Source organism: Syngnathus floridae, chromosome 22, assembly GCF_059516105.1.
Source record: "Syngnathus floridae isolate MCC-2025c chromosome 22, RoL_Sflo_1.0, whole genome shotgun sequence".
Taxonomy (NCBI): Eukaryota; Metazoa; Chordata; class Actinopteri; order Syngnathiformes; family Syngnathidae; genus Syngnathus; species Syngnathus floridae.
In genome coordinates this window covers 8,723,704-8,734,759 of record NC_142434.1, presented here as the reverse complement: position 1 = coordinate 8,734,759, position 11,056 = coordinate 8,723,704, and the positions used below count along the sequence as shown (strand labels likewise).

Below are 11,056 nucleotides of genomic sequence, written 5' to 3'. Positions count from 1 at the left end.
GGGTCGCGGGCGTGCTGGAGCCTATCCCAGCCATCATCGGGTAGTAGGCGGGGGACACCCTGAACCGGATGCCAGCCAATCGCAGGGCACACACAGACAAACAACCATTTGCACTCACACTCACACCTAGTCTTCAATCGGCCTACCAAGCATGTTTTGGATGAGGGAGGAAACCAGAGTGCCCGGAGAAAACCCACGCAGGCCCGGGGAGAACATGCAAACTCTGCACAGGAGGTGGAATCGAACCCGCACCCTCCTAACTGCGAGGTGGACATGCGACCCAGTGCCTCACAGAGCCGCCTGATTCAATACATAATAAACATAAGAAAAAACATCAACAAAAATAAAATGAACAAACTGGATTTGATTTAAATGTATTCAATTTTAAATTGTGAAAACACAAAACATGATAAACCAAACCAAGTTGGTGATTTTTGTGGGCAAAAAACAGAATAATTTATTTTTTACAGCTGAATGAAAGACAGTAGTGGGGTAAAAGTACTGTTTTTGACTTGAAAAAGTTATGTTTGAACATGTTTTTTATTATTAATATCAAAAGTCAGTGATGTGGTATTATTGCATGTTGATACTATAATAATATATATATAGTGTGTTAGAGGAGGTCTCACATAATGTTGTCAGTGGGGTGTGCTGTGTTGCGCAAGAGGGATTGTACTGCTATGTGAGACAAGTGGGGAAAAATAAAAAGTTGCTGAATAAATTAGCATTCATCTCTACTCCGCATAAACAGAACAAGTGTTTTTCTTAAATTTAATTCAACTGTAGCATGATTGTAGATGGTATTAGACAGACTTGGGAAGCATATACAAAAGGTAATGTAAACATGGTTTGAGGCAAAGAAATGTAGAAAGTCCAGCCATTGTGCAAATCAAAATGATTACAACTTTAGAGTTCAAAGCACTGTCGAAAATAACAAAGTAACCAAATAAATGTATGATTAAACAATAAATAAGCAATCAAACAAGTTAACAAATAAATAAATAAATAAATCACAAGCAGTCTCAAAGGGCTTCACATAGACAAATTGGCAATTATTTTCAAAGCACCCCCTGATCTTAAGCTCCCAAAAGGGCAAGGAAAAACTCAAAAAACCCCTACCAGGGGAAAAATGAGAAACCTTCAGAAGGGACCACAGATGGGAGGATCCCCCTTTCAGGATCACCAGGCTGCAATGGATGCAGAGAGGGCACATAAAAGACATCATGTTAAAAAAAAAAAAAAAAAGTGGATGTCCAAGTCAAAGCGAAGAGCTGCCTGAGGTGCCCTTGATTGTTCCATAGATGAATCAGCAGAAGTCACGATTGCCACGCTGGTTTGGGAGTTTGCGTTCCATGATGCTGGCCTCCATCGTACAAGTGTTTTTGAAAGACTATAAATAAATAAAGGAGAACAGAAAACAGTTTCTAATGAATACAACCGTTAGATTTAGTCCCAGTTCTATATCTTTAATGCTTGCTATGCTAACAGTAATTACCAAGAGGCAGCCTTCACAGTTTAAATATTTCATGTATGCCAGAAAGATCAATACACAGCTATGAATCCTTCTCTGCGAGATTTCGGAAGAAGGTCTGCTGTCCTGTTTGTGACATCATACAGTAGAGTGTGGCACCATTTAAATTGGGAGTTTGAAATTTAAAAAGGCAAAAAAAAAAACATGTATGTCATATTTTTCCGCTAGTAAACAACCGATGTGAAACAAAGTGTGACTTACGTTGCACACATCGCGGGCACACCGGACAGATGGTCGACAGCTCACTGTCACGCCTTCCGTTTCTCTACTACAGGCAGACCATGACGGCAGCTTTGCAATTGAATAAAAAAGTGATATTTTTTTTACTACACACTTCCCTTTAACCAACGTAACCATACGTTATGACATTAAAACATTTATTTTCAAAAAGTACATCAATTTATCTTTTTTCTTTAGTAGGGTTGCAAGTGGCAGAGAACACCCTGGACCAGTGGGCAGCCAATTGCAAAGCACATTGAAAACACATTCTCACCCAAGGCCAATTTACACACATGTTTTTTGAATTGTAGGAGGACACCAATATACAGTGGCAAACATTTGGTGTTCCGGGAAGAGCTCTCATGCTCATGCATGGAAGTATTGTATTTTCTGGACTATAAACCGCTACTTTTTGCACAAGCTTTGAACCCTGCATTTTATAGTCCAGTGCGGATTATCGATGGGTTTTTCATGACTTTGATCATTCTGTATGATTTGTGCATATATATGGAAATAAGACATTAAAACACCTCCAGCTTATTATGCAGACTTTCCCCTAATTTTATCTGGCGTGGGTTTTATTCAGGTGCGGTTTTTAGTCCAGAAACGGTATTCATGCATCTACGGCCTTACAGACTTGGCTGGTGCGATTCACATTCAAAATAATCCTTGACTGGCGCCATCAGGTTGCAAATGGCGGCAACGCTCTAGGAACACCCCGGGACCCTCTGGCGCTGCAGGCAGTCCATGTTCTTCACATCCGTGTAGTGTTTGGGGAAACCAAAAACCTGCTCCATTTGGGTACACCACATGATGACGCCTTTCATGATGACAGGAAGTCCCAATTTCCCTTGAACCATGGAGTTTTTCTTGTGATGGTTCACACCTTGTCCAGCTTTGCTGCACGGCCAACTTCTAAACAATCCTGAAGATTCACTTTTTAATCCAGGGATGGGGCTGCCGGCCAATTCATACCTCGGAGGTTTCCCCAGAAGTAGCAAGCTCGATGTACAGGGCTGACAGTCACGGACGGCATCGATGATAATTGGAATGCACTCCAGGAATCTGCAGATGTCCGTCTTGTCTCTGCTGGACACGAACACCACATTTTCAAAGAGCCAGAAAAAAGGCCGGTCGTCACCCTCCTTCGGCATCGGCAACGTCAAAATGCGGTAGATTTCTAAGAAGAGTCTTCCGGTGCCCTCAAACAATCCTTTCCGTAGGATATTTGCCCATGGAAAGATCGTTGCTAGGACTTAGTTTAGTTTAGTTTAGTTTATTGTTTAGCACAAATAACAGTGCAAGGAGGGAGACGAAGCTTCGGGCTTGTAAGAAGCTCCACTCCTGTTTTATATACAAACAAAGTGCAGAAACAAAGTGCTGTGCAGTCAAATGTCATTCAAGTGTTTAAGAAAAAGAAAAAAAATATATATATATGTATAAGTAAATAAACAAAAGCATAACAAGCTAAATATTAATTTTTTCATATTTATATATGCATATATACGAGTGTATGTATACATACATAAACAGATACATGATACTAAAATAAGAAACAAGCGAAACAAAATAGACACTTATCGATGTTGAAGCAATCAAAGAGATACCAGATAGGAATAGCTAAAAGGAAACAGAAGAACTGTAAACAGAAAATAACAAAACAAAATGAAGGAATGAGGTCGAAATACAAAAAGTCCTGCCTCGCTACAAAAACAGATATGCTCAAACCTCATTGAATAAAGTACATAAGCAGACAAGTATATTCACATATTAAATAAATAAAAGAAACATTTGAAGCATATAATTATACCTACACACCAAATCAATAAAGAAGACATAACTAGACATTTTTGATAAGTGGTGATGAGAAAGGTTTTTATAACTTTATGATCTGATATATATATTTCTGAGGACTTTGAAATAACAAATGACTTTTGATATATTGCCTAAATAGCTCAATGACCCTTAAGGAACTGTGGAATGCATGCCTGATGTTTTTTCTGTGAATCATGGACACGGCCAGAGTCGTCTTGACCGTTCAGTACTTGATTGTATCTTATGTTTTGACTAATGCTAGACGCCAGTTTTTGATTACTACTGAACGCTCTGCACAGAGGGAAATAGTTTGCCTAACAAAGAAAAGATACGGTTGAATGCGGTACGACAGTGTATGTCCAAGATTGGAGAAGAATGTTCACAGGAAGGTCACGTGGAGATAAAACCAGTGGGTGCCAGAAGGAGCCACCCGAGAACTCGGCCAAAGATGATCGCCAAGGCCGAGAGACGGGATGGAAGACAACAGCCCCCTCCACACACACACACCAACAGCCCCCCACCAACACACCGAATCGCCCATAACCAGCACCACTCCCATGGAAGCAGACTCTCCTTCGAACTTGCCCCACCCCGAAGACTCATCGCCCATCAATCCCAGCCCACAATGTGCTACTGAATATAAAACTGATCTAACAACCTTGGACTTTGCCTTTTCTGAATGGAGACTTTCCGCTCTTGAAGGGCCCAGCGCTGTATTGCACTTTCCTGAAAACAGAGCTTTTTGAACAAGAATTGTGATTGAACTCAACCAAGCTGTCTAAGTCTAATTTCTGCTTCAGTGTCTTTGCATTTTCCTAAATCTGAAGAAATCAAACGAGCACGCAGTGAGTAAATTGAATAACAGGTGATTGGCAAAGGCTTTTGCCGTGAGGCGCAGATAACGCGCTCCCTAAATTGTGGACAGAATCTAACAAAAACATGGAAGAATCGGAGTCAAAATTGTGGATTAAGTTGATGATCATAGTATAGATCAGCTGAGTGCGGTGGAGTAATTATGGACTGGTAGGATCATGAGTGGAGAAGGTGGTGTTTCAGGTGCTTTGTAAAAGCAGCCTGTGCAGATATGGATCGGATATGGATTGGTAGCTTATTCCAGAGTGAGGGCCCTCTAAAATGGCTATTATATTGATGGCGTGATGTTCGACAGAAAGGTGGGTGAAGATTGTCCCTCTGACTTGTTGGATAAGAATGAAAGTCTGATGGAAATGTGAAGAAATTATGAAAAGTGGCTGGAAGACAGTGTTTCCTATATATGTATTTATGGATGAGTAGACAGGTTTGATGAATGTTTACTTTATCAATTGGCAGTAATGAATAATTTCTAAACAGTGGTGCCGATGGTTCATATCTATTTGAATAAGAGATTATTCTCCGGAACTTCTTTTGTAAGATGAGTAATTTGTTGAGGTATGTTGGATATGTGGCTGCCCAGATTATGTTGCAGTAATTGAGTACAGGAAACAGGAAACTATCATACAGAGTGCGATGAGCAGAAGGATGGACCAAGGGACAAACTTTTCGTAAAATACCTAGAATTTTCATAGATCTTTTGCAAACCAAATCAATATGTTCGGACCAATTTAAGTGTTCGTCTACTATAACTCCTAGGAATTTGGTGCTAGTAACTTGATGGATTTCGTTATTGTTTATGTAAATTTTGGTCTGTTCTTTGGGGTAAGATTTGTTTATATTGCAGAAGCTCATGAAGTTACATTTTTTTATATTTAGTGTCAACTTATTTATTTTGAACCATTTTGTAATAGCGTACAACTCAGCATTCACACTTGCAATGAGGGAATTAAAGTCATCGTGGGTGGCAATGAGGTTGGTATCATCCGCAAATAACAAAGGGAGAAAATTTGAACAAGACATGGAAAAATCATTTATGTACACCAAAAATAATAGAGGACCCAATATTGAGCCCTGCGGGACCCCATGAAAAGTGAAACAATAAATATACGTATTGTTCTCTGTTGGCAAAATAGTTTGTGAACCATTTCAGGGCAGAATCCTTCACTCCATATCTCTCTAGCTTAGCGATAAGGATCTTATGGTCGACAGTATCAAATGCTTTAGTTAGATCTAGAAAGACACTGTTAGATAAATTGTATATATATGTTATCATGCGTTCCCTAAAGAGTATTTATTAATAAAATTATTGCACAGAATGCTTGCTGTTTCGCCTTGCAGACGTCCACCAGTCCACAAGTCATACGATGCTGTCTGGAGCTTCCTGACCTTCTACATCTCTGGGAATCCAAGAAAGCTGTTGATAGCTCAAACTATCTTGTTGATGTCTGTGACTTCTTATTTCACATAGCATTTTGTCCTTGCACTCTTTTTGTTTCTCATGGCATCCTGTCTGCAACTTCTCTTTTCACATAGAATCATGAGACAAAGCCCGCGCTTTCCCCCACCCCAGGGGCTAGTCTCACATTGTGGGTAGGGCATTTCCTAAATAAAAAGAGTGAGGGGTGTAAACAGACCTTTAGTGTATTTGGATTGCTGTAAGTCTGGATGCACTCCTCGCGAGAAAAGACTCAATATTCTGCCTCACTGGTTTTGTCTGCTGATCCTTTTGCTGATCTTGAACCTGATAGACACCAAGAGCGAATTTCTTATTGTCAAGAGCTGTTGAGATATGGTTGACAAGCTGAAGCAGTGCATGCTCAGTGGAAAACGTTTTGCGGAAACCATATTGGTGCTTGTAAAGAATATTATTTGTTTCTAGATGCTTTGCCAATCTTGAATAAACCAATTTTTCTAGAATCTTGGAGAAGCATGGAAGAATGGATATGGGCCGAAAATTACCATATTCATTTGTCTCGCCAGCTTTGAAAATAGGAATGACTTTAGCAATTTTTAGTTCTTGGGGTACAATGCCAAATTTTAAAGATAAGGAGAAAATGTGTGTTATTGGGATTATTATTAAATGGATGATTCTCTTAATGAGTAAGCTTCTGATCTCGTCATGGCCAGGGGCCGAGTTTTTCAAGCTCATGACAATGCTGTAAACTTCCTCAACACTAGGAGGGTCAAGAATGGAGAGTGAAGGAAACTGCCCTTTAATTAGGCAACAGGGGCTTGTATCAGAGGTTGAGAAGCTAGATGCCAAGGTAGCGCCAACATTTACAAAGAAATCATTGAAACCATTAGAAATATCTACTGGGTTTGAATGGGCTCCATTTTTCCCCAGCATCTCATTTGGGGTAGATGTTTTAGATTTTTTGCGATGTAATAAATGGTTGATAAGATTCCATGTTGTTTTGATGTCACCAGAGGCTTGAGTAAATTTATCAGCATAGTAAGTTTGTTTGGTTTTCCTTAGCAATACTGTAAATTTATTTTTATATTTCTTGTATGTTTCTATATTTATAGGAGTGGGATTTGCAATAGATTTTCTATAAAGTTTTTTTTTTTTTTATGTGAAGATTTTTTTAGTTCATCCGTTATCCTTTGGAGTTATTTTTACGATTAGAAATTAAAGGAAATGAAGACTCTAATACATATGTGAGTATTGTTAGAAAGGAGTGATAGGCTTTGTTGACATCTTGCAACAGGATAACCTCATCCCATGACACAGAGCTGATGATAGATATAAAATGTTTTATAAATGTTTTTCTCGGTAAATTTGCGGAATTTCATTTGATCACCAGTATAACCTTTGATTTTTGGACCACTATCATTGTGGATGAAATTGAAGACAGGAAGATGATCAGATACATCACAGATCAACAGGCCAGATGTCATTTTGTAGTCTAGAGAATTAAATAAAATGTTGTCAATGAGAGTGGCCGTTGAGCTTGTGATCCTGGAGGGTTTGTTAATAAGAGGGAAGAAGTTACTGGAGTATAATGTATTAAAGAAGTCTGCTGTATGTGACTGCTTAGTTTCAAGTAAATTAATATTATAGTCACACAATTTATTTTCTTTGTTTATGATTTCTAGAGTGGAGTCGAGGGCTTCATTGAAAGTGATTTTATCAGAATCTGGTGGTCTATATATACATCCAATTATCACATTTTTGTTGTTTATAAGTGAGCAAGATGAAAGTTCTATAAACACAGATTCTGCTACAGTCATATCAAAGTTAGCACTTAGATCCTTTCTGGGAGAGAAATTGAAATTATCAATCACATACAGTGAGACACCACCACCTTGCTTGTTTGGTCTACATGAGTGTATAGGAGTGTAGTGAGAGAGAGGGTAGCCAGATGTATTATCAACCATCCAGGTTTCAGTAAGAGCTATTACTGAAAATGAATGTGTTAAGGTTGATAAATAGGTTTGGAGACCATGATTTTTAGAGATACTCCGTACATTAAAGTGGACAGTGGAGAATACATTTGTTTGGCAGTGGCCAGGAGGAGTGTTGCACAGTTTGTTAAACATATCTTCAGAAAAATATTCGCATGACAATTCAACAGATTTTAGGGAAGTGTAATTAGTATCTGGGTTCAAGAAGGACTCATAAATACCAGCAGTAACATTCTCTAGGTCAAATGAATTAAATAATAAAGAGTCTAGATTCGGTGGGACAGAAATTCCTGCATTATTGAGAGTGTCACTGGATGCCATGAAGGGTGTCAGGGGACGGTCTACCTGAGTTGGATGTCCTCCCCGCCAGTTTCTGTTTGCCATGTTGTGCTCCGCTGTAATCCACCATTCTCGTCAGGAGAGTCCAATAGGTACCAGTTTATGGTCATCAGTTCAGCCATTGTAGGTGTTAGGTTGCACCAGGCCATTGATCTTCAGTTCTTCCAGTTCACTCACAACGAGGGTTTTGACATCTTCTGGTGTTGCTCCGTTTGTTTTAATCCATACTTTGCAGTTTCTGACCCACGTTGCGAGAATCTTGTTTTCCTTCTTCAGTTTGCGTGCGTTCCAGGCTATCTCAGCATTCTTCGTAGTGAGGTGTTCATTTAGGTAAACATCCGTTCCTTTTAGTTTCCTCCCTTGCTTCAAAAGATCCACCTTATGTTTCCTATTGACGAACCAAATAATAATTTTCGGAGTATCTTTTGGTCGTTTTCGGTTTCTTGGGAGTGTGTGACAAGCGGCAATGTTTCCTTTCTGGAGATCCATATGCTTACTCTCGAAAAACTGTACTACCTGATTTTCCAGTGTTGACAGTTCATCCGATGGAGAGTCATCTGTTGAGGGATCCGAAGGACCCGCCGCCCTGGCATAGGAGCGGTGTGTTGTTTTAAGACCAGTGATTATGAGGTCTTCTTGTCGGGAGTACTGCTCTACTGTGCATCTACTCTCGGTACAAGCGACAGGATTTTCTCATTTTTCTCCTTGGATAATTTCTTAAGCTCCGTTAGTTCAGACGTTAGCTGGAGCAGGGTGGCTTGCTGCTCTAGGAGTGTGGTAAGGTCTAGCTGTATCAAGTCAATGGATGATTTGAGTTCGTCGTAGCCCTCATTTTTTTTGGGCGGCATGGCGAAAAGTTTGGAAATGAAAACCTGAAAACATTTGGCTGCCTCCCTCCCTCACAGTAGGATTAGTGTCCAAGGGTCCTGTTTAATTGGGCTTGATTATCAGTCACCAGTGCTGCGGAGAGAAAGGTCACTTGGTCACTGGACTTCCTCCAATCAGCAGGTCAAAAGGGCCCCATTCAGCAAGGTGTTTCCTTGTGATGGTGCGGACGTCGTTGACGTATTCAATCTTGCCAGTAAAGGAAAATGTGTTTTTGGGAGTTTGCAAACATATTTTTTAAGGTTGTGTTAAACTTATAATCATATTAATATCTAGTATTGAAGTGCTCGTGTGGATTGGTGGGGGCCGAGGAATGTGCAGGCAAACTGCATGAACTTGTTTTCTTGGAAGTGTTGTGTATAGGCCCAGACAGGGAGTACCGGACGAGATAATCTCAAGGTCGGTGAGAAACAAGAACAACAGCACATCTATGGGACTGGGCATCGAGGGGAAAACCCTCTCCGCTCTCTCCAACCGCCTGACCTCAGCGACACCTGGACGGGGAGGAGATGGCCATCCACCAATCATCTCACAATATTTTGCATGCTTTAATATTCATATTGTGTTTCTTTAAAACTGGGCAACCCGGAAGAATGTGTCGTCTTTTGGTGGTCACAAAAACGCACGAGTTTTAGTGTGAGGGACCCGGGACCCAGGCCTGTATTAGTGCGCTTTGTCAGGAATAAATAATTGGTAAATTTGGTCTAATTGATCTACTGGTCTTCTCTTTGACAGAACGAACTCGCAAAATTGTTAGGTGCGCCAGTGTGTGGATTAGGACATAGCAATTTATGAGTTAAGTGTTGATCGCAATTTGGAGTCAGATCAATAACTAGAATCCGTAACCTAACAATTTCTTGGTGACCGCGGACGTGATGTCAAGAGAAGGGTAATTGACAACTCGTGGTCTTTAGCCAAGACACCGGACAGTGTCAGGGACACTGTCTCCCGGTCGGCGAACCGTTTGGAATAAGCGCACAACGTTGAGCTGGTACGACGTCTCCTAAACCCTGAGCTCATCACCGATAAGGTAAGCAGAATACCTGTTACTATAAGTCGAAATGCTGCAAATTGAAAGAGGAAATTTAAGAGGAGACTGTCGTTCAGATCAAATAAGGAGTGCATGAAGTTAAGATACATACGGTGAATAAGTTTGGAACTTACGTGTGTAACGTGTACGGTAAAGTCAGGGACTTACGCGTACTAAGGATAGGTCAGGGACCTAGTGCTTCGTCGTGGCGGACAAGGGTGCGGTGACGATCGTATTCAAATAGCTGGGGTTAATAAAGAGATCCCCGAGGGGAAGTGAGGCCTCCTCCAAAAATATCCGGTGGTAACAGTTCCTCCTGTGAGAGATCAGACCGCTAAAATATCCAAAATGAACCAAATTGGGGGGAGAGTGTGTGTGCGCGCAGAGGATCCTCATGAGTGGGTGTGTATATCAGTGTGTGTGAGTGAGATGTGTGTTCTATGGAAGAAATCAGTAATGGAGAATGTTTAGGAGGCTTTTGAGCGATAATAGGGAAATTGAGAAGTGTACAATGGTGTGTTTAAGTTGGTTAGAGAAACTAAGATGAGCAAGGTGTGGCAGTAGAGAAAATAGGGCGTGTGTGCAATAGAGAAAATAAGACGTGTGTGGCAGAAAGTTACTAGAACGGTGGCTTGATAGGATGAGAATAAGAGACAACAAATGTTGTGTAGAAGACATTGAAAGATGTCGAATGTGAACATGATGAAGGGCGCAACAGCAAAGTTGGCCTGCCCTTTGAGAAGTTGAGACTGATGAGCGTGCCTGCACTCGCGCGTAGTCGCGGGTCTGGGCTGTGCGCGTGGGCCTGTGCTATGCTCGTGCGGGCGGTGGGCCGGCATCATGATTGTTGCAGGAAATGGCCAGCCTGTAACCGGTCAACATTGATGCCGCGACCCCCCCCTCGCACGGGGGGGGTGCTATGGCCCGGGCGGGGCAGGGACAGTGTGAGTTTCTCAGTG

At 41.0% G+C, this 11,056-nt stretch overlaps 1 long non-coding RNA gene across 1 annotated transcript in view; it reads right to left on the bottom strand.

The window, feature by feature from the left end:
- Positions 1 to 355: 355 nt before the first annotated feature.
- The window catches only part of LOC148379555 (uncharacterized), a 29,762-nt gene continuing 19,061 nt past the window's right edge, over positions 356 to 11,056 (bottom strand). Inside the window, exons 2-3 of the long non-coding RNA XR_015855354.1 lie at positions 1,496 to 1,822; positions 356 to 1,390 (exon numbers count right to left, since the gene is read on the bottom strand). This is a non-coding gene — a long non-coding RNA (uncharacterized LOC148379555). The remainder of the gene's footprint in view (positions 1,391 to 1,495; positions 1,823 to 11,056) is intronic.